Source organism: Bos indicus, chromosome 14 (assembly GCF_029378745.1).
Source record: "Bos indicus isolate NIAB-ARS_2022 breed Sahiwal x Tharparkar chromosome 14, NIAB-ARS_B.indTharparkar_mat_pri_1.0, whole genome shotgun sequence".
NCBI classification, from domain to species: domain Eukaryota; kingdom Metazoa; phylum Chordata; class Mammalia; order Artiodactyla; family Bovidae; genus Bos; species Bos indicus.
This window is the reverse complement of record NC_091773.1, coordinates 67,496,019-67,523,019: the sequence shown is the minus strand read 5'-3', so window position 1 is coordinate 67,523,019 and position 27,001 is coordinate 67,496,019. Positions and strand designations below refer to the sequence as shown.

Sequence of the window (27,001 nt, the reverse complement as noted above, 5' to 3'; positions counted from 1 at the left end):
CTTTTAACAAGCTGCTGGGATTGGCTGAACTCCTGCTGGCCTTGCACTCTCACTATTATAACCTTGATACCTTTCTCGTGTGTACGCTTTATTTGCATTCCAGACCCAGCTGAATTTGCCAGGGTCCCTAGTTTCTTTAACCATTTGTCTTGGCTGGCTTGCATGCAAATCAGACCTCTTCAGACTTTGAGCTGCCTATATACTCCCCCAGTTTACGCTCTGTAATGATTTCGTTCTCTTTAGGCTTTTGTCCATAGCGTGGCAGTGCACCTGAATGCTGGACAATATGGTTGCTATGAGTATTAGTAGTAATACTAATTAATATATTAATTATATTAATATTAATATAATGCTGATTGAGCATCGAGTTTGAGAGGATGGGGTGATCGAGATGCTTGCAGCTGAGAGTTTCCTGGCCAGCCCACTGTGGGACTCTGGAGAATTTGCCAAGCCACTTCAGGTTCCCCACCTCACTCCTGCCAGAGGTGACATTTTCCTTTCCCTGCTAGGAACATAACTGAGATCCATGGTTCTACTGGAGCAAAAGTGTGCAGTACTCCTCCATGCCCTCACGGGAGTAGGGCAAGCACAATTTCACACCTGTGTACATCCTGTTCATTGGGAGGTCGAACTCTCATGCCTATGGATCACATGTGAGCATTTTAATATTTTAAAATATGCAAATATAAGAAAACTGAACTGATGAAAAGAGAGAATAAGGCAGCTCACTTTTAAAGATGAAGATGCTTATCCATTCAAGCTTCTGTCGAAATATTGGTTTTCTTTGATGGTGATGTATACTTTATTATCCTTATCCTTTCTCCTTTCCTTTTCTCTAGAGACTACAGCTCATTTTGCAATGTCTAAAAAACATACAGGTTCCTGTTGATTTATAATTTAGAGAGAGAATCTGGCTATTTTTGTTAGGAGAACCTGATAAGGACTTTTCAAAAACTGCCTAACTTATTTCACAAGTAAATCAGAAAAAGCAATTATTTGGTATATTTTCTTCTCTCTCTCTCTTTTTAGTTTGGTACATTTTCTATATTTCATTCTCTTCTTTCATCCCTTCAAGGAAGGAGCCGAGTGGTTTCTTTCTCTCTCTTTCTTTTTCTTTCTCCCACCTCTAGGTTTCTCCCCCTCTCTCCTTTCTTTGTTTCCTTCCTTCCTCATCAAGCCTTACTGTCTTAGGCTGAACTTCAGTAGTTTTTTTTTTTTTTTTTTTAATAGAAATCGCTTCCCTCATGGCTCAAACGGTAAAAAGTCTGCCTGCAATGCTGGAGACCTGGGTTTGATCCCTGGGCTTGGGAAGATCCTCTTGAGAGGGGCATGGCAACCCACTCCAGTATTCTTGCCTGGAGAGTCCCATGGATTGAGGACCCTGGCGGGCTACAGTCCATAGGGTCACAAAGAGTCAGACACAACCGAGCGACTTAACACTTGCCGAAGTGTTAAGTCTTGTCAAAAGCCATGTTTAGGAAGGAATACTACCAAGTCAGCATTGTTGGAGCCAAGTTCTCAGGATGGCAAGCCCTGCCCATTTGCCTCCTTTGGTCCCAGTACGATTTGTAGAGTTAGGTTCTCTGTTTGAGGCTGGGATAAGGTGCAAGGATGAAGCAAATCAAAGGGGCACTTGCAGTGTAGGAGAGATAAGCCAGAGCCCAGCCAATTCACAGTTCGTCTAGTGACACAGAAGATTCATCACCAACAGCACAGGTTCATGACTTAGTCCCATAGCCTGAGTCGAATATCTTGCGCTGGTCTACAAACTTTAGCATGCACAGGAATCACCTGGGCAACTAATAAAAATGTAGACTTCTCAAACCCATGCTCAGATTCAGTAGGTCCAGGATGGGACCCAGGAATCTGCATTTGTACAGATGGCACAGATGATTCTGATGCTAGTGGTCTGAGGACCATACTTAGAGAAACACCAACTTGGTGCCTCTTATCTCTTCCCTTCTGCTCTTTCTCTGCTTCAGGAAATGACTTTGAATATGATTATTTTAGTGCCACCACTTGAAACACAAGAAATTCCTGTGACGTACCTTTATCTATCCTGGTTGAACTCTATCTGTGAGGGTGTGAAGTGTATTTACTGGAGATCTACTTTCTGGAAGACTCTCACCAGATCCTGGTAGCTCAGCTGGTAAAGAATCCGCCTCCAATGCAGGAGACCTCGCTTCAATTCCTGGGTTGGAAAGATCCCCTGGAAAAGGGATAGGCAACCCACTCCAGTATTCTTGGGTTTGCCTGGTGGCTTAGTCAGTAAAGAATCTGCCTGCAATGTGAGAGACCTTGGTTCAATCCCTGGGTTGGAAAGATCCCCTGCAGAAAAGAACGGCTACAAACTCCGGTATTCTGGCCTGGAAAATTCCATGGACAGAGGAGCCTTGCGGGCTACAGTCCATGGGGTTGCAAAGAGTTGGACACGACTGACTAACTTTCACTTTTGCCAGACCCATGTACTGTCCTCTGGTTCGAGTGGACTGAAAGCTGCTGTCTTCAATTGAAAGATGCTAGCCTTCCAGACCTACCCAAATTCTGTTCCTTTGGAAAACCCTCTAGTACTCCAGTGTAGAATAAGAGATACTCATAGAATGGAATTTTAAATACAAGAGCTGAACAACCTGAAAGTAGATTATCAAAAATTTGAGGGCTTCCCTCGTGGTCCAGTGGTTAAGAATCCACCTGCCAATGCAGGGAACACAGATTGGGTCCCTGATCCAGGAAGATTCCACACGCCACAGAGCAGTTAAGCCCCGGTGACACAACCGCTGAGCCTGCGTGCCGTAGAGCCTACACTCTATAACAGGGGAAGCCAGCACCCCAAACAAAGAGTAGCCCCCGCTCTCCACAGCTAAAGAAAACCCATGCGTGCAGCCATGAAGACTCAGCACAGCCAGAAATAAATAAATAAATGGCTATATATAAGTTTATATTTTTTTTTAAATTGGAAGTTTGCCCATATCATGGTTTGACCTATTTTCATGAATCTATAAAACACTGAAATAATACAAATAATTGATAATTGACTACCGTGAGCCAGGCTTTGTCTTAAATGATTCGCATGTTCAGCAAATCCTCATAATAACCACTACTTTAAGTATTATTATCGTTATTCTTCTTTTATAGATAAAAAACCAAAGCACAAGGAAGTTAGGGAACTCGTACAATTAGAGAATAGCAGTTCCGGTCCTCTTGGTTTGTGTAAGTTAAAATGAAACTGTTATGGAAACTCTAGGAATCTGAAGAAGCCTTCTTTATCAAACGAGAAAGAAAGCAAACATACAGAGGGCATTAAAGACCTACAGCGCAACCACTAGTGAGAAGTATTGTAGCCCTTTTTTTTATAAGGTTTTTCAGAAATGTGTCTAGGCTGCAGATGCAGTAGCTGCAGCCTTTAATGCACATTGGGGTTAATTCCAGGACTTTTATTGTCACTCAGGATTTGACAGTGTAATAGCTATTTGTGCCACTAGGCCTTTTAGGCTGGAAAGTTCTGTACATTAGTAACTGGTAAAGATCTTATTGCAGAAATTACTGTCATGATCTTGGAAACTCTAATTTAACCCACATCGATCACAATATGTTTCTGGCATGGTCAAGAATTTTCTTCTGATTCAAGTAGCTTTATAAAGCATATTTAAGGGCTGGCTCCTATCTCTCTGTAGTTACACAGCCCTTCTGTTAGTTCTGCCAAAATCCCTTTGAAGTTGTGTGTGTGTGTGTGTGTGTTCTGGAAAGAAGAGCTAGGAAGACAATTGGCTTTGAATTCCAGAGTCCTCTGTATGATCAAAATGCCCCCCTGGCCCCACCAGTCAAGTGCTGAGGGTGGGATCGTTAACATTCATGCCCAGTTTTGCATTCTATGACCCTTGCTCTAGAAGCCCAGGTCTCCAGGCCCCCCTTCAAAGTCCCTTCAGGCAGTTCTAGGAGTTCCCCTTGGTACCTGCCTTGTTCTCAGTCCCGCTTGTTCATGACCACCTGTTTGTGTTTCCTTGTTAGTGTATCTGTAGGTGAAGAAGTTTGAATTTATAATCTGTGATAGAGAGGAACAGAGTCCTATGCTTTATCATTTCTTTCTGAAGAGAGGCTTTATACAAAGAGGACTGGTACAAAAATTGCTTCTTCTAGAGGTGTAGAGTTTTTCATATGTCAACCAGCTGTAACCTTTTGAAGGTTTAATGAAATCAGCAAATATAATCCAACGTACAAGAGTGGATATGAATCAAGTCTATTATTGTTGAACAAATGGCATTAATTTTCAGTGCACATGTGGACCTGAGTTTTAAAATATTTGTTTGAAAAATGTCAAGCTGCTCATTGTTTTAGAATATTTGAGCAGCTTGCCAGTATGCTCTTTTTAAACAGTTGTACTTCTGAAAGGTTACAGTGTTCCCATATTTATTCTTCAACTTTAAAAATTCTTCCAGTGGCAGAGGGTAGTGGGGGAAATACCTCAAATTCCTATTTTTAATGGTTTAATGGATTGCATTTCCTAGAGGGTATAAAAATTCTCCTTCACTTTCAGCAGTAGCCTCAGGCTATGGGACTCACTTTATACCCCGTGCTTGTCATTCTGTCACTGTGTGGAGAAGTTCTCTTTAGTGCCCCCCAGACCCAGAGGTTATAGAATTAGATTGCTTAAAGCTAATGTCTAGTCAAGGCTATGGTTTTTCCAGTGGTCATCTATGGATGTGAGAGTTGGGCTATAGAAAGCTGAGCACCGAAGAATTGATGCTTTTGAACCGCGGTGTTGGAGAAGACTCTTGAGAGTCCCTTGGACTGCAAGGAGATCCAACCAGTCCATTCTAAAGGAGATCAGTCCTGGGTGTTCATTGGAAGGACTGATGGTGAAGCTGAAACTCCAATACTTTGGCCACCTGATGCAAAGAGCTGACTCATTGTAAAAGACCCTGGTGCTGGGAAAGATTGAGGGCAGGAGGAGAAGGGGACGACAGAGGATGAAATGGTTGGATGGCATCACTGACTTGGTGGACATGGGTTTAGGTGGACTCTGGGAGTTGGTGATGGACAGGGAGGCCTGCGTGCTGCGGTTCATGGGGTGGCAAAGAGTCGGACACGACTGAGTGACTCAACCGAACTGAAAGCTAATGGAGAGCTAGTATCACCTGTGTCTAGTGTCAGCACCCCCAGAAGGAAAGGGCTCAAGGGAGATCTGATACTCACTGAGTACTCTAAGGATACTGGGGATTAGAGAGTAATCAGGAGAAGGCAGTGGCACCCCACTCCAGTGCTCTTGCCTGGAAAATCCCATGGATGGAGGAGCCTGGTAGGCTGCAGTCCATGGGGTCGCCAAGAGTCGGACACGACTGAGCGACTTCACTTTCACTTTACACTTTCATGCATTGGAGAAGGAAATGGCAACCCACTCCAGTATTCTTGCCTGGAGAATCCCAGGGACAGCCTGGTGGGTTGCTGTCTATGGGGTCGCAGAGAGTCGGACACGACTGAAGTGACTTAGCAGCAGCAGAGAATAAACAAGGCAGCCATGGTCCCCACCCTCCTAGAGGTCATGATGGTAATTTAGCAGAGGTCAGTGTGGGTAGAGAACACAGACATCTCTGAGAGGGTACAAGGAGGCCCTTGAGGATGTTGCGGGAAAATGTAAAACTTAGGTTTATCTCATTTCAAGTTTCTATTGCTCTGGGTGTTTCATAATGCACATAGTGTGCTGGTGTTGTGAGCCATTTTTTATAATACGCTTAATTATTTCATATACACATACAGATCTGCTTCAGGACTGCTTCTCTTCTGTTCCACTGATCTCAGCTGATATCTTTAAGAAAGATTGACAACTGTATTTTAAAAATCTATCTAGTCAGGAAATCGATTTAATCAGAACGCTCCATCCCACAAATGATTTGATTGAGCTTGCTTTTTCTTTTTCCCTCAAGATGAAAGAGGCCCCAGCAGCATGGTTATCTTTTGCACTTAAATCCAGTTTAGCATCCCTTTCAAGTTAGATTTGAAATTGGAGGAACTTACATTTCTCAAAGGTAATCTGTTGTAATGGTGCGATAGTCCATAAAACCCAGAACACAAGCCTCCTCGCTAACTTGTTCACTTGTCCCCGTTTCATCCAATTTGCACCACATGAATTCTTCCTTAACTGATTGACCCCGTGTTCCGAAACTGCAGCCTCTTATTGGGGAAGTTCTCCACGCCACTAGTTTGCTTTCACATTCCCCCGAGTTTGCTCTCTGCCCATCTCTTGTGACACTGAACTGCAGTCAGCCCAGGTGACGCCCAGGTGACGTGCCTTGAGCGGTGGCCGCTCGCTGGATGCACTGCAGCATCCCAGGGGCATGCTGGGATGCCACAGACCACGGGCCCCAAGGCTGCTTTCAATGATGTCGCCTTTCTCACTTACTGTGAAGTGGCCTGTGTCTGCTTTGATCTGTTTATCCAGCTCCTCTTCCATTTAATTCTGTCTTCAGGGCCCATCCTTTCCCCAGTTTTCCCTTGTAGATTGACTTTTTTCCCCCTAAAAAAAAAAATCCTTCCCTATTGGTTCCCTTCCACAAGACTTCTGTGACAAGTAGGCATTTGCATTACTTTGATTTCCAAAACAAAATTATTTGATGAATGTCTCTGATTAGAAAAATAATCCTAGAAAATCTCACTTCAATTTGCTATATCACACCTTTCCTGTGACTTCTAGATCTAATATGTTGCATTTCCCTACTTGAAAGAGAATTATTAGCATTTCCAGATGGATCTGTTTATGAGCATTTAAGTAATTTCTATAGTTCCTAAATCAGCATGTCCATTCATAATTCCCAAATTCAAATTAAACCAGTGTTTCTGGTACTTCAAATATTTCGTAAATGTGGTTCCCTGATTCACTGTTCTGCTAAATGGTGACAAGTTGTTGTGAAGAAAGACTTAACCACTCAAATTCATTCCAACCCCTGGATCTTTGCACCAGCTGTTCCCTTTGGCTGGAGTTTTCTTTCCCAGATCTTCATGAGGCCAGCCCTTACCATTCAGTTTTCAATCAAACTCTGCTTCCTTGGAGAGGTATTTTTCTGGCCAATGAGCCCCTCACCATTCTTTGACACATCACGAAATTTTACTATTTCACAGCATGTGTCACTGCCTGGGGTTATCTTTGTGCATTTGGTCATCACCTGTCCTTCAACTGGAATGTGATTTCAGAAGGCCAGAGGTCTTATCCGTCCAGCTCATTGCTCTATCCTCACCACATATGCAGTATGACGTCTAATAGTGGATTGATAAATGCTTGCAGAGTACATGGATAAAACATTTTGGAAATGGAGGGTAAAGCTAAACAGGTTTCTCTAGAGTGGTATAGCATTTTCTAACTATATTTAGATAGATGGGACAGATAATTGTGGGAACATAGAAGGGATGGGATATGCCCAGATTAACCGGGGGGGCGATGAGGACATATGGATGGCGGGTATGTAGTTTGCTTTTTCGCTTTACAGAGATTTCTAGCCCCTGTACTTTTAAGATTGTGTTATAGGACAGATTTAAGGATAAACCAAGATGAACCCCATAGGGTGTAGGGACCCCTCCGTCCCATCTCCCTCTCTCTGTGCCCCCCTCATGTATCACCATCCAGTGCAACTCACCTTCTTGAAAAGGTTTTTGAGCCAAGCCAGGTCAAAGGTAAACTTCTCTCATGTCTGATTTACCCATGTTGCTTTGATTTAGAAGCTGATTTTGAGATAATTATTTGTAGCCCTGGACGCAGAGCTGGTTCCTCTTGACACATGGCATGAGCTCCAGCAGCTCTGTCCATAGGGAATTCCCAGGGTTGCTCTCCTAAGGAGAAGCCTGCGGGCCGGGCAGGCACTTGGTGCTTCAGAGCTCCTGTCTGGCACAGAAGACAACTGGGCGCCCACAGTCCTACGTTTCTGTCTTATTGTTTTGTTTTCTTTTTAAATTATTGAATATTTCACGGATACTGCGATAGTGTAAATATAAAACAAAAATAAATAAACTATGGCGCTAGGGTCCCATGCTATTTGGCTTTCTGTACGTGGGTAGTGGAGCAGGAGTAAATGAAGTAGCATGCTCATTTTCTGCTCGAATTAATCTTTGGGTAACAACCTGGAATTTATCATTCCAAATGCCATTGTCTGTGTACACAGATCTACTGACCCCTCCATGTCTATAATCAGAAGTATATGGATTTCATTTTTTTCATAGAGAATCACTAATTTATATTTCACATTTTGTACCGAAGCTTTTTTGTCTGTTGCTTTCTAATTTTATCAGTTAAAATTGGAGGAAGTTGTACATCATGTTTAATTATTTAATAATTTTGCATCCTATTCAGAAATGAGGTTGGTCTATAATTTACTTTATTATACTGTCCCTGTCTTTTTTTGGTTTCAGTGTAACACCTTGGTAAATGAGTTGGCTAAGTTTGAGGATATTCTATTTCTTTTAATTGGGTGAAGCTCACCTGTAAAACCTCTTGAGTCTGGTGGCTTAGTTTGTGTGTGTGTGGGACGGAGGGTACTTTCTGATTCTTGATTGACTTTCTTAATGTTTATTGATATTTCCAGGTTTTCTATTTCTTCTTAGGTCAATTTTGGTGATTTTTTCTTTTTCTAGAAAATTAATCCTTTGATCACCCTAAGCATAATTTTTAAAAAATCGTTATACAGTCTTTCCACAAATTAATCTGGAGTGGAGGTTTTATTTTCAGTTGTTGATTTTGTTGACATTTTTAGCACTCTGTTCCTTCGTGTGTTTTGAAATTTGGGTTTGCTAGCTCTTTTTGAGTAGGATGTTTTAAAATTCAGTTTGTATAGTTGTTTGCACTGTGTTCTCTCCCTCTGGGTTCAGTTCTGTCTCTCTCAAGGTTTTGCGGTTGCTTTCACCTGGCTGAGGACATTGCCAGTCGAGAACCAGGCTTTATTATGTTGTATCAGCCGCTCTTGCCAATGGTGATAACGGGGATCACACATCCTGTTATAAGGCCAGCCAATGGCTTGATTCAGTGCCTGGTTCTGAATCATATCTTTGTTCATTTCTCCTTCGTAGGTGCAACTGTTTCATAAGGCTTCACATCTTGGCAGGCTTCTTTTGTTTTCAGCCTCCTCTCTTGAACTCAATCCTCTTGCTTGCTTTCACACAGTTAGCCTGGCTTAGGTTCCCCTTTCTCCAGTGAAGGGATTTTAGATTTTTGTCTGCCTACAGGAACAGAAAGCCCAGCAGTCATGGCTGGCTTCTACGTCTGGAGCCTTGCAGGTCCCCTGGCTTCAAACTCACTCACTGCCTTGTGATTCTAATCCGTTTCTAGTCCACAGAGATGTTTATCTGGTTTTCGGAGGCAAATTATAACCTTTTGGTTTTCTCTTTTTATAATTTCATTTCTAATTGCCACATGTTTGGAACAAAGGTTCATGAAGATGTGAACTTGCTGACCAGAAGTCTTATAGTTAACTTTTAAGCATGACTTTAATTCTGGTCCTAATTTCTTGTCCATAGCTCTACATGGTTCTGACCTTCGAAGAATGCGTTGAAGGTTAGTTTTTTTTTAATGTGCTCATTGTTTATACTCATCATTGAGAGGAAGACAGTTACATTATCCATTATACATAGTTGAAAGTAAACGTCTTTAATAGGTTTATGTGATTAAATTGTATAAGTCAAAGTAATCAATTGGAAATTTGTTTTAATTGTGTATTGATCACAACAATTAATATCTTTCTCTGTAAGGGACTGAACTATTTTGATTCTGAATCACATTCTATTACTAAATAGAAGCAAATCAACCACTGATGTGTTGATTCTCTACCATATTTCAAGTCTTTTGAGAAACATACACAAAGGACGTACCGGCTACTAGAAGAGCTGAGGGATGGGGCTGTGGGCGCACCCTCCCCTCTCCCGGGAGAGGTGCCCCAGATCAGGGGTGGGAGCCTTTTTATTTTTGAAGTCTGCACTCTCTTCCCCCTTCCCAGGCCCCTACCACCAGAGGAGGGAAGTTTATTCTTTGCCCTCCAGTTGCTTGAGAATACCATCAAGAGATCCATTTGTACTGAAGACAGACAGCATTTCATCAGGACATCCTGCTAACAACTAAACATGTAATGAACACTAGGATGAATGATTGGGAAACTAGGTGGATGGAGCCTGCACTGGGTGCCTGGCATGAGTCCTTTCCTCATGCTTGCGAGTACATCAATGCTGAGGACATTTGTTAATGTTCATTTTTAGATCCATGGAAATGGGAGCCCAGAGAGCCCAAGCAGCTTACTGAAAGCTCCTTGTAAATGACAGTGTGACATGTGTGCATGCTAAGTCGCTTCAGTCATGTCCGACTCTTTGCAACCCTATGGACTGTAGCCCACCAGGCTCCTCTGTCCATGAGATTCTCCAGGCAAGAATACTGGAGTGGGTTACCATGCCCTTCTCCAGGGATCGTCCTGACCCAGGGTTCAAGCCCACGTCTCCTATATCTCCTGCACTGACGGGTGGCTTCTTTACCGCTAGCACCACCTGGGAAGCTGGTGGGCGACAGAGGTGCACTTTACATCCTGCCCGTCTGCCTCTAGAGCCCGTGGGCTTAACTACTCTGTTGAAAGAAGAGGGGCAAAGACAGTGTTGAAACATGCTGTACCTCATCGCAGTTTACTGGAGGAACATATGGACGTTGAAATTCATAAATTGTTAGGGTACAGAGTTGAATGAACTAAAACAATGCTCCTTTGACAAGCCATTTAGTTATTTCTTTGATCTTCAGACAATGCTACCCCTAAATTTGTCTACAATGCATAAACTATTGCTATCTGCCCTTTGTCATCCCCTCCCCATTCTTGGTGATTTTTTTTTTACCTTCTCTACAGAGATTATGCTCAAATGTGATGTCAGGATATGCTTTTTGTTCCCAGCATAAGCTTCTTACTTTTACATGAAATATGCCAGGCTTTTGATGCTTCCTCCAAGGCTCTATTCTAGACCCTCCTGAGAAGAGGGCTATTGTGTGGCCAGTCTTACTAGTCCTGTAAATGCAATTGACAGTGGAATCATTCACTCAGTTAGCCATTGCCAGGGCAAAACTCACCTCTGGTACATGGGCAGCAGCAGTTCAAACACCTGAAGTTATTTTCACCCAGTGCTACCTGGTTACCTAGTAACTGCAGAGTTATTTAGAGAAGCCTGTGTGTTTGTGATCACTTGAGCTCTAACTCCTCCCCCCCACCCCCCACCGCCTTTGCAACCTACTGTTGAAATGAAAATGTAACTTAGCTACTTCATGGCATATGGATGTTTTCAGATGGAAGAAGTTCATGCTGTTTTAAATTAAGCTCACCAAACAACATTTTTAGAATATTTGTCATATTTCTAAATAACATGTGCTTGTGATTGATACTCCCTCTAATTCAAACTGGCAGCGCATAGTACCCAAAACCTGTGCCTGTGGCAGCGGGCTCTGTGAAACCCACTTATGTGCTCCAGGCCCCCAAGTGAGGCTTTCCTCGAGAGAATTGTTTGCAGCATTTGAGGTCATCTTAAAATAATTATGGTGTAATCAATAATGGCAACCATTTAGGTGTTCTTGCTCCGTGCCAGGGACCATGACAGTTGTGAACATGCTATTTCATCTCATTTAATTCTCACAATACACTTTAAAGGTTTGTATTATTCCTACTTTACAGCTAGGGAAGCAAGGTTTAGAGAGGTTAAAAACTCAGCCATGTCATGCGAATAGGGATAAATTGTTTAAAAAATTCTTTAGATTATGTGTTAAAGCTAAACATAGCAGATTAATTTTAGCATAGTCAAGTAAAAGGTAATGTGTTAAAGAAAAGCAATCAAAAGTAGGCTATGTACCATTTATATGAAGCAGGCAAAGGGATGTGATGGAAATAACCCTTGGCTGTGGGTCAGAAGTTCTGGGTTCTATTTGCAGGCCCTGCCACTTGGGCAAATTACTTCCCTGTGTAAAAGCAGGGTGTTGGCCCTGATCTCCCAAAGTTATTTTCACTCTAGTAGAGTGTGAATGTAGGAGCCTGACAAGGAGTCCAGAGACAGATAGGTTTCTTAATCTGTGTAATTCTAAGCAATTAAAGAGACCAAGTAAATTCTGGGAACTATCAGGAAGGTTACCGCAGTTTCTTTACAATACACACAAAAACTTATGTCATCTATACATTACAAGTTTGATTGCCACGTCTCCAAAATCCAGTGGAATTGGAGGAGGTTCAGAACGAACCATCAAAATGATATAATGAGACCCTAATAATGAGTACAGCAATCTTTATACCCTGCAAAGAAAAAAATAATAATTCATTTAGAAATGTCTGCAAAGTCATAATTTTTATGTACTATGTACTTGAGAAAATAATCTTAGGGCAGATAAAGGGAAATACCACGTGGGGTTGATAGACTCATGGGATTTTTTACCCATGGATGCAAAACATGAAAATGACTTTGGTAACATTTAATTGAATGGAGAGGTGATGGTCCGTCATGAATTAGTAATTAGAATTAGTATTAGAATTCTTCCAAAGAAATCCCAAGGCTGATCTCCTTCAGAATGGACTGGTTGGATCTCCTTGCAGTCCAAGGGACTCTCAAGAGTCTTCTCCAACACCACAGTTCAAAAGCATCAATTCTTCGGCACTCAGCTTTCTTCACAGTCCAACTCTCGCATCCATACATGATCACAGGAAAAACCATAGCCTTGACTAGATGGACCTTTGTTGGCAAAGTAATGTCTCTGCTTTTGAATATGCTATCTAGGTTGGTCATAACTTTCCTTCCAAGGAGTAAGCGTCTTTTAATTTCATGGTTGTAATCACCATCTGTAGTGATTTTGGAGCCCAAAAAAATAAAGTCTGACACTGTTTCCACTGTTTCCCCATCTATTTCCCATGAAGTGATGGGACCAGATGCCATAATCTTCGTTTTCCGAATGTTGAGCTTTAAGCCAACTTTTTCACTCTCCACTTTCACTTTCATCAATAGGCTTTTGAGTTCCTCTTCACTTTCTGCCATAAGGGTGGTGTCATCTGCATATCTGAGGTTATTGATATTTCTCCTGGCAATCTTGATTCCAGCTTGTGTTTCTTCCAGTCCAGCGTTTCTCACGATGTACTCTGCATATAAGTTAAATAAGCAGGGTGACAATATACAGCCTTGATGTACTCCTTTTCTTATTTGGAACCAGTCTGTTGTTCCATGTCCATTTCTAACTGTTGCTTCCTGACCTGCATACAGATTTCTCAAGAGGCAGATCAAGTGGTCTGGTATTCCCATCTCTTTCAGAATTTTCCACAGTTTATTGTGATCCACACAGTCAAAGGCTTTGGCATAGTCAATAAAGCAGAAATAGATGTTTTTCTGGCACTCTCTTTTTCCATGATCCAGTGGATGTTGGAAATTTGATCTCTGGTTCCTCTGCCTTTTCTAAAACCAGCTTGAACATCAGGAAGTTCATGGTTCACATATTGCTGAAGCCTGGCTTGGAGAATTTTGAGCATTACTTTACTAGCGTGTGAGATGAGTGCAATTGTGCAGTAGTTTGAGCGTTCTTTGGCATTACCTTTCTTTGGGATTGGAATGAAAACTGACCTTTTCCAGTCTTGTGGCCACTGCTGAGTTCCCACATGAATGTTCTGCTGCTGCTTCTGCTGCTAAGTCGCTTTAGTCATGTCCAACTCTGTGCGACCCCATAGACGGCAGCTCACCAGGCTCCCCCATCTCTAGGATTCTCCAGGCAAGAAAACTGGAGTGGGTTGCCGTTTTCCTTCTCCAGAACATGAATGTTCTGGTTGTCCCCAAATGAACTGCGATCAACCCACCATCAAAAAGTGCAAGGCACACCTTCATATTCATCCTGTGGAATTATCTTGTTGGCTATAAGCTATCATTTCTGTCTCAGGGTATTTTTGGATCTTGATTTGTTCCCACATATTAATGATTCATCTTATACTTCTATCTTCCTTAAATTCATAAGCATATCTTTAAGATATTGATGAAAATGTTGAACCTGATTATACTGGTTAAGCAGGTGCTGACATTAAGAATTTGGTGCAAATTATGTGACTTGTATTGATGCTTATATTTCTCTTTATCTTGCTCTAGTTCTGTATTTTATTAAAATACACTGATTGTGCTACCAAATACAAGTTAAATTAATAAATACTTGTCTTCTTAGCATTTTGATTTTTCAGGAGAAAGAGTCCATCTCCCTCCCTCCCTCCTTCCTTTCTTTCCCCAAAGTATATGATTAACTATTCAAACCACATGGCTATAATCAACATTTAACTGATGAGAATATAACCTCATGACAAGTCAAAATACTTAGGGGATCATGGATGGCCTCATAAGAGTTGACATTAAGACATCTAGGCCTACAATGTTATAATAATGTCCCAATATCCATTTATGGAGAAACTGAACATTCTTTTATCACAATGTTACTTTAGTCTAATTAATTGCATTTTGGAGAGACAAAAGCTAAACTATTCATTATTTTTTTGTGGCCTCTGATAAGTTTTGAAAACTATCTTGTATTCCCATTAGTTTCTTTTCTCGATAGGCACTCCTCACGGGCTCTTGGTCCCTCGGGCCCATTTTTATTCCTTTCTGTCTAGCAGATCTGCCTTTCCCAAACATTATGACATTCAAGCTGCTCCTACTTCTTATCCTTGAAGGTCACTTTAAAAAGGACAGAGGACAAGTTTTTGGGTTGTGCAAAGCACAGCCATGCTTCAGGTTAACTTTGGACTTAGAAGAATCACTTCCTGGCAATTCCTTTTGAGTTGTGATGCACAAACATACGGTTAACCCACTTTTTAGCTGTTAGTGACTTTTGATTCTTGTGAGACTAAAATTGTCACTTCTCTTCTTCATGTAGATGTGTAATTTGCCGGTGAATATTGAAGTTGAGCTTCAATTTATTGTATTTTGAATGGAAAGAGAGAGTTTTTCAGTTTGGGTAAATATATGTAGTGTATACTTTTCCCTGGATCTCATAGCGTATATATTAGGTACAACGCTAGATAAGAGGTCTGCTTCTGCTGAGTCACTTCAGTCGTGTCCGACTCTGTGCGACCCCATAGACGGCAGCCCACCAGGCTCCCCCGTCCCTGGGATTCTCCAGGCAAGAACACTGGAGTGGGTTGCCATTTCCTTCTCCAATGCATGAAAGTGCAAAGTGAAAGGGAAGTCTCTCAGTCGTGTCTGACCCTCAGCAACCCCATGGACTGCAGCCTTCCAGGCTCCTCCGTCCATGGGATTTTCCAGGCAAGATGACTGGAGTGGGGTGCCATTGCCTTCTCCAGATAAGAGGTCTATTCTGGGTTTTTTCCCTAGGACATGTAAACTGAAATTAAAAATAAGACAGAATCAGGATTAATGGGCAAAGTAATATTCTTTTGCCCAAGGATGCAAGAATATAAAATGCTTAATATTTTCAACGTCTTTCTCCTAAAACAAAATCTACCAATGGAAATCTGGCTTCTTTCTGGAGTCTTAATACAGAGATTATTAACTCTATGACCTGGCTGATAGAATGTGAGGTCAAGTATGATGAGAGGACTAAAAGACCAGGAAGGGCTACCCTTGAGCAGCAAGCCTATGGCTTGACTCCTTGACACTCTGTCCTGAAGTTTAAAACTAGGTCATCAAAATGTTCTGAAAGGTCCTCTATTGGGTATTCCCTCGCAGTCTATTGGTTAGGACTCTGTGCCTCCACTGCAGGGGTCACAGGTTTAATCCCTGGTCAGGGAACTAAGATCCCACAGGCTGCATGATACAGCTAAAAAAAAAAAAAAAAAAAAAAAAACAACGATGTCCTCTATCTGGGTAGCTATAACATGATTTGATGGTCTTTTGTTTAAGCTATACTTCATGAACCAAAATTAAGCTTGTCTTAAGTGCTGATGTCATAGGAAGCCGTGGAGCTACCCCTGAGTTCAATACCAAGTTTTAGGACTTGGCATGGTTGACTTCTGATTCTTTCTTACCACTGTGGTCCAAGCATACAGCAGGCAGGAGCCAACAGAATTACTTAGATGTTTGAGGCAGAACTATTTTAGGTAACTTTTCTTTGAATTACACAGGCTATCATGGCTGGGTAGTATTTCCAATGCCTCCTTCCCACTTCTGAGCTTGCCTAGTCTCAGCACCGTCTGTGAGGACATCTAGCTTGTGCTCATCACAACATGGAGAAACATCTTCTCTTGACTTCTGTCAGGTGAACCTCAGCAACCCGACACAGCCAGATTCACATCTTGATCTGGTTTACATCTCTTCTTCCTCTGCCTTTCTCCACGTTTCTTTGCCAACCTCTTCCCTTCTGATTGGGCTTCTCTGGTGGCTCAGCTGGTAAAGAATCTACCCGCAGTGTGGGAGACCTGGGTTTGACCCCTGGGTTGAGAAAATCCTCTGGAGAAGGCAATGGCTACCCACTCCAGTATTCTGGCCTGGAGACTTCCATGGACTGTATAGTCCATGGGGTTGCAAGGAGTCGGACACGACTGAGCGACTTTCACTTTTACACTCTCCCTTCTAATCTGTTCTCTGCTTCATCTTCTGCTTTGTGCTAGTTATTCCTTTCCTCTCCCCCTCTCCTTCCTTCCTTAATTCTTTCCTTCCTTTCCCAGTCAGCACAATTAAAGCAAGTAAAAATCCCTCATCCTCAGACTAAATTCCTTTCTGTTAAGGAAAAAGTACACAGAAGTAAATGTGCATACTAATCCATGCTAACTGGTGGTAGAGAAGGAATTATTGTATAACCTTTCAGGGACTGTGCTTTGCAAAATGACAGTACTCATTTGAATAGGTAAATCTTGGCCTGTTATTTAGTTTTGTCTCATGGCTCAGAACTGGAAGTTTTATAGACTGAGCCTTTCAGCTGATCTTGCAGACCAGCTTCTGTAGGGATTGTTCAGAATATCCGAGAAGGTTCAGTAATTGAGAAAGTTTCCACAGTCAATAGACAAACAAGCATCAAAAACAGTACTGTAATACTCTAAGCTGCAAAGGCTTCTGGGATTTTAGAAACCATTAAGGGACAAGAAGAATCTTTTAGCTTATAAATCTAAATGGCAAAAAAAAAAAAAAAGTTTCTTTAGGTAGGAAGCACCTTAGCCTCCGTTTTCTATAATGAAAGCGATGCTACTGCTATTAGCTTGCCTAAATCAAACCATGAACACATCTGTAGGATATCAAAGTACCGTGGGCCTCTGTTCTTTCTATTTCTAGTCCTATATACCATGCCTAACAAAATTCTGGAACACAGTGGTCAGTGAATGGTTGTAAGAAGAGTGAAGTTTTGTCTGGGCACAGTAATAATATCATAGTTGGATTCAATCACAGGAAAGATGGTCATCGAGGTATAAGTTGCCTAAAGTCTCTGTCTCCCACTCCTCCCCTGAGAAGGTTCAAGTGCAATGTTGTAAGTCAACTTTTCTACTCCTCCCATCCTCTGAAGTGAGGCAGCTTATCCTGTAGTTGCTTAGACCAAGGGAGAAGGCGTGCAGGAGCATAGTTCTTTCATTTAAAAGAATATCGTCTCCAATTGCAACCAGTCCTCACTTCTGGATAAAACTCAATCACCTCCGTTTAATCAGAATGATTTCCTTCCGTAGATAGTCTCTGCTGTGCCCCATCCACAAATCAATGTTTAATCAATTTCAGCCATTTCTTCCAAATACACTGCAACCACATTTTCTAAATCTACTGGAGACTTGGTTTTTGTGAATCACAGATAAATTAGGCCCATCTTGGTTTTCCTCCAACATCAGCTCACAGAATTCAACTAGGAATAGGTATGATCTTCCTTTTCTGAGGCCACTGTGAGGGCCCTGCATGAGTAAGGGGGTCCGGTAGGGTGGAAAGAGCCCCTTTCAGAAGCAGCTCTGTGATGTGTGAGCATTTGGACAGACGGACCATTTTATTGTAAAAGAAGCATGTAACCCACAAGCTGTCAGCACCCAAAAGCTTTACTAAACAAGGTTTGATGATAAGAAACCAAGTCAAGAGGAGATAAAATGTTTGCTGGGTTATTTCTGAACACCCAACATGTCAGGAGCCCCATTCTATTCTGCAAACCACCTGGTCTGTTCATTGGGGAGGATAATATCTGTTCAAACATTGTCCCCTTTGTCTGTTCTAGGCAATAGCATGAAACATTCAGCAACTGCCCTCTGAAAGCCAAGTCTTTGTCTCTGATGGGAATTATGAAACAGGTTTCTTGAGAGGTGCCTACCCACCTGTGTTTAGATTCTAAATTTTGGGAAGATTATGGCAGCCAGAGTAGCTGGGAGATGCTGAGGGAAAAGTCTGTTGAGGTTATGGAGACTTTTCAAAGCACAGTTTCCCACTTTAAAGTGGTTTGAATAAAACAAGAACTCTTGAAAACTGTCACAGACTTTGGACAAGATGGGACCTTGGAAGATTTTATTTCTTCCTTCTCTGTTAGCTTTACTACTATGACCTAAGAATGTGTCCTATTTTAGAAACCTTCCAAGGAATGGAGTTTTCCATAACCTTTTCCCTGTTAGCTATTTTTTTTAACTTCTACAAAATCCTTCCATCAGAAAATTCTTGATCGTTTCTATGACCCTAAATGCTCACTGCTGCAGCCCAAATCTGTTCCTTTGCTCCATCTTCTGCTGCTCATATCTGCCACAGAGGGGCCCATCACAGCTGAAGCCCATTATTAGATCACTTCTAGGCTTCTCCTTTAAGGCTAAGTAATGAGAAGGTTTTCCTTCTCTTTTTGTAGGTCATATTTTTCAACTGTTTAATGAATTTTGTTGTTGAAAATTTGATCGGGGATTTCCTATGTCTGGAAATGCATTAGTCCTTGAACTCTGTAGCCCTAATGTTCCTCCCTGCTAGCTCTTTAAATACACCAAATAAAATGAGACGAAGAGAATGAAGCAGCTGCAAACAAAACAAAACATCGCAAAACTAGAAAATAAAACCACCAGGTTTGTCATTCTGGCTTTTGATTGAGCAAAACATTTATAAAATGAAGCATGCTTCGGAGAGGTTAGCATCTCATTTATTGAAGATTGATCAACAAGAACTTGGTCAGGTTTAGATAAATGCTTATACAACTCTCAGTTTAAAATGCAGACTGTGAAAATCTAGGCACGCCAAAATGGCAAGGATGAGACAGTACTGGCCCCCCTTTTTTAAAAGGTAATTACACGGTTATTATTGTAAAGAAATATAAATACATATTTTAGCTTTTATTATAATTTTTTAAAAATATAAATTTATTTATTTTAATTGGAGGCTAATTACTTTACAATATTGTATTGGTTTTGTCATACATCAACATGAATCCGCCACAGGTGTACACGTGTTCCCCATCCTGAACCCCCCTCCCACCTCCCTCCTCGTACCATCCCTCTGGGTCATCCCAGTGCACCAGCCCCAATCATCCTGTATCATGCATCGAACCTGGACTGGTGATTCGTTTCATATTTGAAATTATACATGTTTCAATGCCATTCTCCCAAATACTCCCACCCTCTCCCTCTCCCACAGAGTCCAAACTGTGTCTCTTTTGCTGTCTCGCATACAGGGTTATCGTTACCATCTTTCTAACTTCCATATATATGTGTTAGTACACTGTATTGGTGTTTTTCTTTCTGGCTTACTTCACTCTGTATAATAGTACTGGCCCTTTACTCATACAATTGGCTCTCTGGGTCTGCAGGTTCCACATTCACAGAAATTAACCAACTGCAGATCAAAACTATTTGGGGAAAAAAATTCTAAAAAGCCAAGCTTGAATTTACTGCAAGTTGGCAGCTATTGGTATTTGCATAGCATGTATGTTGTGCTAGGCATTATAAGTCGGAGAAGGCAATGGCACCCCACTCCAGCACTCTTGCCTGGAAAATCCCATGGACAGAGGAGCCTGGTGGGCTGCAGTCCATGGGGTCGTGAAGAGTCAGACACGACTGAGTGACTTCCCTTTCACTTTTCACTTTCCTACATTGGAGAAGGAAATGGCAACCCACTCCAGTGTTCTTGCCTGGAGAATCCCAGGGGTGGTGGAGCCTGGTGGGCTGCCGTCTATGGGGTCACACAGAGTCGGACACAACTGAAGCAACTTAGCAGCAGCAGCAGCAGCAGGCATTATAAGTAATCTAGAGATGATTTTAATGTATATGAGAGGTTGTGCATAAGTTATCTGCATGTACTATACCATTTTATATAAGAGACTTGAGCATCCATGGATTTTGGTATTTGCTGGGGGCCCTGAAACCAAAAGGAAAATGTTAGTAGCTCAGTCATGTGCAACTCATTGCAATCCCGTGGACTGTAGCTCCTCTGTCTGTAGAATTCTCCAGGCAAGAATAATGGAGAATAATAATAATAATAATTCCCTTCTCCAGGGGGTCTTCCCGACCCAGGGATCAAACTCAGGTCTCCTGAATTGCAAGTAGATTCTTTACCATCTGAGCCACCAGGAAGCCCAACAAGCTGAATTTAGAAAAAGCAGAGGAACCAGAGATCAAACTTCAAACATCTGCTGGATCATGGAAAAAGCAAGGCAATTCCAGAAAAAAATATCTACTTCTGCTTCATTGGCTATGCTAAAGCCTTTGACTGTGTGTATCACAACAAATTGTGGAAAATTCTTAAAGAGATGGGAATACCAGACCATCTTCCCTGCCTCCTCAGAAATCTATATGCAGGTCAAGAAGCAACAATTAGAACCGGACATGGAAAAACAGACTGGTTCAAAATTAGGAAAAGAGTATGTAAAGGATGTATATTGTCACCCTGCTTATTTAACTTATATGCAGAGTACATCCTGTGAAATGCTAAGCTGGATTAAGCACAAACTGGAATCAAGATTGCTGGGAGAAATATCAATCACCTCAGATATGCAGGTGACACCACCCTAATGGCAGAAAGCAAAGAGGAACTAAGGAGCCTCTTGATGAAGGTGAAAGAGGAGAGTGAAAAAGCTGGCTTAAAACTCAACATTCAAAAAACTAAGATCATGGCATCCCATCCCTCCACTTCTTGATAAATAGATGGGAAAACAATGGAAACAGGACACTCTATTTTCTTGGGCTCCAAAATCACTGCAGATGGTGACAGAGCCATGAAATTAAAAGACACTTGCTCCTTGGAAAACAGGCTATGATAAACTTAGACAGGGTATTAAAAAACAGAGACATCACTTTGCCAACAAAGGTTCTTATAGTCAAAGCTATGGTTTTTCCAGTAGTCATGTATGAATGTGAGAGTTGGACCATAGTGAAGACTGAGCACTGAAGAACTGATGCTTTTGAATCAATTCAGAAGCTGGAGAAGACTCTTGAGAGTCCCTTGGACTGCAAAGAGATCAAACCAGTCAATCCTAAAGGAAATCAACACTGAATATTCATTGGAAGGGCTGATGCTAAAGCTGAAGCTCCAATATTTTGGCCACTTGATGGGAAGAGCAACTCATTGGAAAAGACCCTCATGCTGGGAAAGATTGAAGGTCTAAGGAGAAGGGGATGACAGAGGATGAGATGGTTGGATGCCATCACTGACTCAGTGAACGTGAGTTTGAGTAAACTCTGGGCGATAGTGAAGGACAGGGAAGCCTGGGTTGCTGCAGTCCATGGGGTTGCAAAGAGTTGGACACAGCTGGGCAAATGGACAACAGCTGGAACCAACACTCTGAATATGCTGAGGGAGAGATGACTGTTATCTGCTGCATATCTGTAACTTTGGAGATCATTGAGTCATTATATTTCAATAGCTTTCAATATGCTACTAGATACAATAATCTTAGGTTTTACAATTGCAGTTGATCTCTAGTTGACTTTTAGAAAGTAATGCAACCTTTTTTCATGCTTTAGTGACAAAATTATGATTGTAAGTAAATATAGACAATTTCCATATCTTTCTCTGCAACAGCTGAAATGGAATGAGATAAATCTGACCTTTAATGTTTGTTTCAACTCACTTTAAAAACCATCTTTGATAACTCTTGCTATGGTTTAATATAGCACACATTCCAAAGAACATGTATATGTAATCTAAAGGAGAATGAGAGTGTTACATGTCTTCTCAGTTTCAGAGATAGAACGCTACTAATGCCTTCGAAGTCCACTGTCTGCCCTCTCTGATGGTCTCTTCCTCTCTGCCTGAACCTCATCTGATATAAACACTCTCCTAAGTTTCATTCATTATGACTTTGCTTTTTCTTCACAATTTTATCATATTTTTTTACGCACTGCAAAAGATTACTTAGAGACTTCCCTGGTGACTTAGATGGTAAAGCGTCTGCCTGCAATGCTGGAGACCCGGGTTTGATCTCTGGGTCGGGAAGATCTCCTGGAGAAGGAAATGGCACCCCACTCCAGTATTCTTGCCTGGAGAATCCCACAGACAGAGGAGCCTTGTAGGGTACAGTCCATGGGGTCACAACGAGTCAGACATGACTGAGTGATTACTTAGCTCACTGAATTTTGCAATTTGTGTTAGGGAATCATACTCTTCTATTTTTTCTGCAATTTATTTTGTTCTTTCTTTTCCTTTCATATTTCTGTTCTTGTGTTCATTTATAAATGAGCTATAGGTAATTTTAGCTACTTTATAATATTCCACTGTATGACTGTACCATAGTTTATTCATTTCACTGCCGTTGGACATTAGACTTGGCTCCAGTTTGAGAGAAGGGTCCTGGAAGCAGGCGTGTTTGCTACCTGCTTCCCAGCAGCACCAGTCGTCTTCTGCACCCCTGCGTCACGAGGTGGGCTCTCAGGGCTTCTGCCCTGCTCTCAGTTTTTCCTATCAGCACCTAAATGAATCTTGTGGAAAAGATCTGGAAAATGGGTACCTAGAGCCCTTATGTCGGAGGTTCCCAGGGGTTCTAAAGTCTCATGTTAACTCACACTCACCCTTGAAGAATCTGTCAACATTTCATTGTCTTCATTCCTGCTCTTCTGCGTGTTACCTCTCCCTCTACTCTCTGCTAAAGGAAGACTGTATTCCACCACTCCTTGGATGAGCTCCTTATCCTCTGGAATTCAGTTCCTCTGACTGAATGACAATCTGAGACCTCTGATGGGCTTTAAAAAAGTTACAATTTTCGAGATTATCCAGATTTCTCATTATGGTGGGGGTAGAATTCTCCGAGGCTATCTATGATTTAGGAGGAAGCAGACTGATTTTTCTTCCTCTTCTTGCTACCACCATTCTCTATACCCTTTCTCTGCCTGATTTTTCTTGGTAGTACTTGAAACTATCATTATGTATTGCCCATCTCTCTCATGAGCATGTAAATTCCATTAAGGCAGAATATTTGTTTTATCCATGTCTATGTACAAGGAGATGCAACCAGTCCATTCTGAAGGAGATCAGCCCTGGGATTTCTTTGGAAGGAATGATGCTAACGCTGAAACTCCAGTACTTTGGCCACCTCATGCGAAGAGTTGACTCATTGGAAAAGACTCTGATGCTGGGAGGGATTGGGGGCAGGAGGAGAAGGGGACGACAGAGGATGAGATGGCTGGATGGCATCACTGACTCAATGGATGTGAGTCTGAGTGAACTCCAGGAGTTGGTGATGGACAGGGAGGCCTGGCGTGCTGCGATTCATGGGGTCGCAAAGAGTCGGACACGACTGAGCGACTGATCTGATGTGATCTGATGTCTCTGGCTCTTAATAGACACTCAATTAAAACTGTTGAATAAGTGCAGGCAGGAAAGCCCAAAAAGCAGGACATTTTCTCCAGTATTTTGCATCTACCTGTTTTCATAAGAATATAGTTCCTCTGAAGTTGCTCTCTCCCTTGTTCTGCCATGTTTTTCGTATGTTCCATTCCAACTATATTCTTATTCATCTTTTAATCAAGCAAATCTGTTTGCCTTCAGTATCTCCATATGCCCTAATAACAGAGAAGTGGGGACCTGTCCCTGGGCTGCTATCTGTCTACCCCTGATTTACTGTGTCTTTGCTCCGAGACCCACAGCTGGCCTGCAAGTGTTTCTGCGCCACTGCCAGTCTAATTCTTCATCCTGGCAGGCTGTCATCCAGGGTATCTCTGCCCTGCTGCAGAAGGCCCTCCCCTCTCCCACCCTAAGGCCGATTCTTTGGTGGTCAGGACTAATGTGTGCCTCACAAATAGCAAACTCTGTATTTCAAAGCATTGCGGTTCCTATCCTGCCCTCATGTTTGTTTTGTTGTGGCTGCTCTTGGCTCCTGCTGATGGTTTTAATCATTTTTACTCATCACTGCATTTAGAAGAGATGGCGGTGAGAAGGAAGTTGGAGGGCGGGGAATTGGTCGGTGCTCTGCTTGCCTCGGTGAGCAGCACACAAGAGGGGTAGATGGGCGGGCGCCCCACTTCTCTGTTGGTTCTAGGCCATGTTAGTGCTTGAGGGGCTCCACTTCTGGCAACAGAACCAGTGCATTCTCCCATCTTTTACAAAGTGATCCTTTTTCATAAATCTGGAGTTTACTGTGTCTCAGAGTTGTGTGTTTTTGTTTTGTTTGCTTAAATCAGATCCAAATATGTTACAGCTGATATTCATTTCTGCCTGACCCTGGCACAAGATGTAGTGGCTTTGTTATATTTTACTGGGCTATCCTTTGTGAGACTGCATTATGGAATGCTAAACAGACAGCGCGTTGAGACCTCCTGCATTATTTACCAGGTGTAAGTCGAAGCTTTTATGATTAGGAAAATTCAAGTTTATTAAACGTGTCACTGAATTTGAAGTAGTTTTTTGTCATCATCTAGTTTTTGAACCAGTTAATATTAAAATTACTGTCTCTTGATGATCCCCAGTATATTCTTTTCTGTAAGAAAAAAAAAAGTAAAACAAACTCTCGTAATCCAAATGGTTTGTAATCATTCTTCCATATCACTATGCCAAAGTCCTTATCCTGTGAGATAACATTTACTTCCCTATCATTTAAAACCACTTCCATCTTTGAACTATTAGTTTAAGTAATAATTCTGGATTGGAGAACAGAGATAGTTCAGAAAACAGAAAGAAGTACGATTGTAAAAACAACCTCAGTTATTCCAAAATCTGAAGGTTAAAACAATAGCTGCCTTGATTTACTGACTCATGTATTATCTGAGAAAAAGTTGATTAAAACAGATTTTGACACTTTTTATCCACTGGAACTTGAACTTCATTGGGAAATGGTTCTGAGGGGGTAAATATGTTGACTAATTGGCTTGTTCATCCCACATGGGATTATACCACTTTCTGAACCAGAATGTCCTGCTATTGCAACATGTTTTTTCTTTATTCTTTTTTTTTTTTCCTTAAAGTAATCCATTTGAGTTCATTACATGGCCATTTGTTAGGCTGGAGCATTGTACTTGTTTGTGACTACAGTGGAGTCATAGTAAGTCAGGACTGTCTGTATACACAGAGTTAATGGGAGATCCTGCAGCTGCTCAGGGAAGACGGCCGTGCTATGGGTCACTCTGACATTTGAAACCCCAAATCGTGCTTTCCCAAAGTCCTGGGGCACTTTCATGTTGATTGTCAAGAAGATTTGTTCAAGTTTGGTTTGCTTATTTACTGTATGCTATTCATAGGATCAGACTGTTGAACTTGGTTTTTTAAGCTTTTTATTGAAGTGTAATATTCTCAGTATTGAAGTGTAAAATTCTCAAGCTGGAATTAAGATTGCTGGGAAAAATGTCCACATCCTCAGATATGTAGATGATACCACTCTAATGGCAAAAAGCAAAGAGGAACTGAAGAGCCTCTTGATGAGGGTGAAAGAGGAGAATGAAAAACTGACTTAAAACTCAGCATTCAAAAAACTAAGATCATGGCATCCAGTCCCATCACTTCATGGCAAACAGAAGGGGGAAAATGTGAAAACAGTGACAGATTTTATTTTATTACGCTCCACAATCACCAGAAACAGTGACTGCAGTCATGAAATTAAAGGTTCTTGCTCCTTGGAAGAAAAGCTATGACAAACCTAGACAGTGTATTAAAAAGCAGAGACATCATTTTGTTGACAAAGGTCCATATGGTCAAAGCTATGGTTTTTCCAAAGCTATGGTGTTTGTTTGTTTATTTGTTTTTTTCTGGTGGTTTTTCCACTGAAGCATCAATTCTTCAGTGCTCAGCTTTCTTTACAGTCCAACTCTCACATCCATACATGACTACTGGAAAAACCATAGCCTTGTCTTGGCGGATTTGACTAGATATGGTTGACTAGACTAGTGAACCACAGACTTGACTAGTATTTATACTCACACTCAATGTATGAGAGTTCCAGTTATTCTATCTCCTCACTAATATTTTCTATCTTTTTCATTTTAGCTATTCCAGTGGATATGTATTGTGGTTTACCATGTATTTCCTCGTTGATAATGAACCTGAGTGACTTTCATTAGTGATTTGTGTATCTGTCTTTGAGAATTGTCTGTTCAAGTTTTTTTCCCCATTTTTCTGTCATTTCACTCTCCTTTTTGTTACTGTTTCATAGGGGTTATTTATATAATCAGAATATGGGACTTTGTTGAAAATATGTTTTATAAATATTTTCTCCTCTGTGGGTTGCCTTTTCACTCTTGTAATAGGATCTTTTGATGAACAAATATTCCTAATATTTTTAAAGTCCAGTTTATTATTTTTTCATTTTATAGTTTGCACTTTTCTTATCCAGTTTAAGAAATCTTTGCATACTCTAACTTGACAAAACTATTCTCTGCTTTCCTCCAACATTTTTATTTAAATTTGTAATTCATCTGACTTGATATTCATATATTGTATAATCCAGAGAGCAATATATAATTTCCATGTAGATATCCTATTAGCCCAGCATCATTTTACTTGGTTTTTAACTTGTTTAAAATTTATCTATGAAATTTAGTTTTACTGAGATATTTTTATATTTTCCTAGAGATAATTATTAATGATACTCAAAAAATAATTTAAGTCTATGATGGTGTAAAATTTATAATATAATCTATACATTTATTTAGCATGTAAATTGAGATATTTCTTAAAAGTTATTCTGTTTAAT

At 41.2% G+C, this 27,001-nt stretch overlaps 1 protein-coding gene across 6 annotated transcripts in view; it reads left to right on the top strand.

The window, feature by feature from the left end:
• CPQ (carboxypeptidase Q) overlaps positions 1–27,001 on the top strand; it is a 560,676-nt gene that overhangs the window by 346,377 nt on the left and 187,298 nt on the right. The window lies entirely within an intron of this gene.